Source organism: Ictidomys tridecemlineatus, chromosome X (assembly GCF_052094955.1).
Source record: "Ictidomys tridecemlineatus isolate mIctTri1 chromosome X, mIctTri1.hap1, whole genome shotgun sequence".
In the NCBI taxonomy this organism is placed as follows: Eukaryota; Metazoa; Chordata; class Mammalia; order Rodentia; family Sciuridae; genus Ictidomys; species Ictidomys tridecemlineatus.
In genome coordinates this window covers 9,468,546-9,474,230 of record NC_135493.1, presented here as the reverse complement: position 1 = coordinate 9,474,230, position 5,685 = coordinate 9,468,546, and the positions used below count along the sequence as shown (strand labels likewise).

The 5,685-nt window shown below is 32.3% G+C and overlaps 1 pseudogene; it reads right to left on the bottom strand.

The window, feature by feature from the left end:
• Positions 1-3,594: 3,594 nt before the first annotated feature.
• On the bottom strand, positions 3,595-4,349 carry LOC101966227 (high mobility group protein B1 pseudogene; annotated as a pseudogene).
• Positions 4,350-5,685: the final 1,336 nt, after the last annotated feature.

The following is a 5,685-nucleotide window of genomic DNA, read 5'->3' as shown; positions in this document are numbered from 1 at the left end:
GATGGAAGTGGGGAGATATAGAAAATATGGTAAAATATTATTAATTAGGAGAATTAGGGAAGTTTGAGTTAAAGGTTAATAATTTTTATACTGCTTTTGCAATATTGTTTAAATAAAGTCTATCCCTTGTATGGAGCATGTTGTCAAATAAGGTATGGTGGCTTATCAAGGAAAAATATGACCATCATATACAGAATGAACTTTATTGGATAGCACTTGGAGAAGATTATGTGAGAGGGGAATTTCCTTAGGGTTTGATACCATCCAGAGACTATGGCATGAGGCCTTTATAAAGAAATGGAGGAAGGAAAGGGGACTCCTGGGGTGAGGATCCTGGAATCAAAGAAGGGTGTTGAGTACTTTGGCAATGTTTATTGGAAGCACATTTGGGAGTCTCTGAGCTAGAGAGTTTTGAAGGGCCACAGCAGTTTGAGGCATCATAACTATAGTGTTCTAACCAACTTGTTAATAGGTATTAGGTGAGGTGTTATAGGTTACATAAAAAAGGAAGGCCTAAATGGCTAAAATTCTGCTTTTTGTTTTTTTTTTAAATGGATTAGTAAAAAATTGACTTTGGTACCAGTCATATTTTGAGCTAACAAGTCTCAGACTGATGTGAAGAAAGCAACTGAGAGACTGGCATGGTGTGTCCAACTTCAATTAATTTATCCAATGTGTTTCCAATCTCTGCCTTTCATTACTGTGTGTAGTTGGTTTGTATGAAGGTAACTATTAATTTGCATATATTAAAGTATATGAATTTGCTATTAATTTTCCAAGTATCTCTTCTTTTTGTGTTCATTCCTCATTTTCTGCCATAATTTGGGTTGATCAAATATTATTAGCATTTCATTTTGATTACTCTTGCTGTTTAAATTATAACTGTTATGTTGTAGTTTAGAGATTATAGTAGAAAGTTAATATATCACAGTTTACTTATATTTCATACTTTTAAAATTAATATAAGAATCGTAACAGAGAATACATTTGTACCATTTATGGTGCTATTTTAATATATTCTATATTTGTGCATGTTGTAAACTCCATAATATAAGGTTATTATTTTTCTTTGGAGAGTTGCTTGTCTTTTGAAGAGTTTAAGACAACATTATAAAAATGTCTTTTCCATTTCCTTACAGGTTTACCTTTTCTGGTTCTTGTCATCCTTTCTTGTATATACTAGTTACCATCTGGTATCATTTCAGAGTCACACCATAAATCATTTCACACATTTCTGAAGGCCTTCCAATGAATAGTTTCCTCAAGATGTAGAACCCTAAAATTTATTGTAAATTTCTCTCTTCAATATTGTTTCTTGAACAGTGAGCATTTTGCAAAGACTTGTGAAGATTCCTCATAAAGCTGATGTTGCAGTCAGAAAGACTTGGCTCTAAAGCCTGGTCCTGCCATACTGCTCCCGTGTGATTTGGGGAAATTTATGTAAAACACTCAATCTCAATTGCTTCATCTGAAAAAGGGAAGTAATACCACCTATATCTTACAATTTCTTGAGGCAATTTTAATATCTGTCAATATGCCTAAGACACACTAGAAACATAAAATTTAAAGCTACCTGTTAACATAGAAATTAAATCTAATAACTTTAAAATTCCTGTCTCTTAATATCCCTTCTCCATATAAAACAGAAATTATCAACAACTTTCTTAATCACCATAAACTAGATTCATCGATATCATCACTCAACTTAGAATTTGGCTATGTCTTTGCCTTAAATTTTAAAATATCTTTGATATTTAGGTTTAGTTTATGTTTTAGTTTCATGTGGAAAGCATTGAATAAAAACATGAGAGGTATAAAGTGAATACTTACATCTGTGATTCACAACATTCCTTATACAAAAAGAAAAACAATCAGTGCTATTTTTAAAGATTAAAAAAGAATCACTAATGGCAAGTTAATAATTATATAGTATGTTTAACAATTATAAGGGTAGATGATTATTTTGGTAGCTATCATACTTCTACAGACATCAGATCTTTTATAAAATCTGATGTTGATTGAAAAATCTATATTTGATTGTGACCTTAACCTCTCTGATTACTGAGTTCCCACATCTGAAAAAAAAAAATTCAAACTTCATATTTAAAATAATCTCTAGCTCAAACTACTTAGGTTTATATTCTTTTTCTAGAATTTTCTCATGAAAATTACAGAAATAATTGCTGAAATAATAATCAGTTTAAATTATCTTATAACTATAAAATCTGTTTTATCACACATTATTTACAAGATAGTTTCTGGATAGAGCAATTATTTTTTCTCCACTGCTACGTCTAAAAAAATAATTTGTGAAATTTAAACTTAAATTGTTTAGGGTTTTTTATTAGGATGTATTTATCATGGAAATCTAAGTTTGCCAATCCGTTACTTTAAACCATTTTATAGTCACTTTTTTCAAAATTCCATATACATGACTGAAATACCTTCAATGCTCCACACTGTGAATTCCATGTGACACTCTTTGAAATCCCTACTAAATTTTCATGAAAAATACAAAGTTAGACAGCATGAGAAACAGTAGAACTACATAAATCTTGCATGCAGCCAGGAGGTGGGCAGTAAAACAACAACATAGAGTAGAATTTCGTAAATTGCTTCTACAACATAACACTGTCTTATAGTTATGTAATATATTAAAGTGAAGCTTAAAATTACTACTGCAGTATTGATTTCCAGTCAACTAAATGACTTAAGAATCATATCTTAAAACAATAGTTTGGCTAAAAAAAAATCTCTTGGTCAACTCTGTGCAATATTTGAACTTCATATATAAAATAACCTGTAGCTCAAAACTACTTAGGTTTATATTCTTTTTCTAGAATTTTCTCATGAAAATTACAGAAATAATAGCTGAAATAATAATCAGTTTAAACTCTCTTATAACTATAAAATCTGTCTTCTCACACATTATTTACAAGATAGTTTCTGGATAGAAGAATTATTTTTTCTCCATTGCTACATCTTTATCTGGATAGAGGAATTCTAATGGGTGAATTAGTGTAGGTCTCATTTTCATACTAGATGAATCACTCTGCCCCCAATATTTTGAAAGAATCAAATATAAATAAGAAGACAGCAACTTTTTAAAGAACACAAATTCACTACAAGTATTGAGGATCATCAAGTCACCTGGGAAGTTATTACTCTTCAAATGTGAATTTGACCTAAAAATGAAAACACAACATGATGATTTGTCATTATTTGTTCATGACTGAAATGTGGAACAAACCTTATTGCATTTTCTTTTTTTTTAATAAAAAATTGTATTTACTTAGAAGCATTCAGAATGTCAACAAAACAGCTGCAACTTTTTTTGCAATTATTGAGTTATATTCAGTTAACAGAACAACAATTATTTCGTATAAGCTGCATCAGAGACAACTGAAGATGAAAACTACCATCCCCATTTATAACTAATTTGTGCTGTGCACCAACAAGAACCTGCTTTAAATTTCCACGCCAATTTACAACCCCCACACTGTACCAGGCAAGGTTAGTGGCTATTGAAAATACCACCAGGACAGGGCTATCTAAAGACACATTCAGTAGTGTGTTAACTACACACACAAAAAAGACTTTGTACAGTATAAAAACAAATTTTACACAGCCTTACATTTCAATTTTTTCTTTAAAAGGAGTGAGTTGTGTACAGAGGGGTTAAATGCTTTATAGACAAGAAAAAAAAACTGTGCTAGTTCCAACTTATTCATCATCATCATCATCTTTTTCTTCATCTTCATCTTCCTCCTCCTCCTCCTCCTCATCATCTTCCTCCTCTTCCTTCTTTTTCTTGCTTTTTTCAGCCTTAACAACTCCCTTTTTGCTGCATCAGGTTTTCCTTTAGCTCGGTAGGCAGCAATATCCTTTTTCCTTCAGCTTGGCAGCTTTCTTTTCATAAGGCTGCTTACCATCTGCAGCAGTGTTATTCCACATCTCTCCCAGTTTCTTTGCAACATCACCAATGGATAGACCAGGGTGTTCTCCCTTGATTTGGGGGCAATACTCAGAACAGAACAAGAAGGCCGACGGAGGCCTTTTGGGTGCATTGGGATCCTTGAACTTCTTTTTTGTTGCCCCTTTAGGAGGGATATAGGTTTTCATTTCTCTTTCATAACAGGCCTTGTCCGCGTTTGCCATTTCTTCGAATTTTCCTTTCTCTTTAGCACACATGGTCTTCCACCTCTCTGAGCACTTCTTAGAAAACTCTGAGAAGTTGACTGAAGTATCTGGGTGCTTTTTCTGGTGCTCCTCCCAGCAAGTTTGCATAAAGAATGCATATGATGACATTTTGCCTCTCAACTTCTTAGGATCTCCTTTGCCCATGTTTAGTTATTTTTCCATAGCAAGGCACAGAGTGGCCCAGTGCCCTTCCGGCTCTCACTTACACCAGCACTGTCTCTATGGAGCTCAATTCACTGCAATGGCTGTGAGAGCCCTTACTGCACATTTTCTAAAACGGATGGAGTTATCTTGCACACAGAGTTTGGGCCAATAAAGATAATAAGAAATGATTTTGGATTCTGGTAATTAGAATTGTGTGGAGATCACTCAATGACTTTTGTATTTTCATTTTTGAGCAAGTCACTTTTATGAATTGTCCTATTTTAATGCTTTTAAACTAAACTCTCAAACTGAAACTTTTGTATCCTTAATTTCTACCATGAAAATGTTCTTCAAATTGTAATAGACAATAACATAAGAGTGTACTTAAATATACCTTATAAGGACTCATTTGTAATTAAGTGTTTTTTTATTCTTAAAAAGAGTCACAATAACAGAAAACTTATTCTGTATTAGTATTATCACTATGAATTAAAATAAATATAAAGAATTAAAATAAATAATATGAGTACCTTAAATTTGAATAGCATTTCATATTAAATAGTTTTATATGCCAATGCCATTTTAATTTTTAAGTTAGGAAAAATGAAATATGATATAAAATACATATGGATTTAGATGCACATATAATGTTAAAATGTCTCTGCATTATTTTTAAAATAATTCAAATATTTTGTCATTGCATACAAAAAATTTCACAATCTCCTTATCCTCTATTTTTAAAATTTATTTATTTATTCTAATTTGTTACACAATGACAGTATAATGCATTTTGAGTCATAGTACGAATACAGAGCACAATTATTCATGTCTCTGGTTGTACACAAAGTAGAGTCACACCGTTCATATCTTCTTACATGTACTTAAGGTAATGGTGTCCATCTCATTCCACCATTGTTCCTACTCACATGCCCCCCTCTCTTCCTCTCCTTCCCCTTTGCCCTATCTAAAGTTTCTCTGTTCCTCCAAAGCTCCACACCCCTATCCCCAATATGGATCTGCATCCACATATCAGAGGAAACATTTGTCATTTCATTTTTTTGGATTGGCTTACATGGCTTAGCATTATATTCTCCATCTCCATCTATTTACCTGCAAATGCCATCCTTTTTTTTCCTCTTTTAATGCTGAATAATATTCCATTGTGTGTGTGTGTCTGTGTGTATGTATATTATATATATATCGCATTTTCTTTATTCATTTATCTACTGAAAGGCATCTAGGTTGGCTCCAAATTTAGATAATGCAAATGGTGATGCTATAAATATTTATGTGGTTCTGTAAATGAAGTATGCCAATTCTAAGTCCTTTTGGGTATAAACT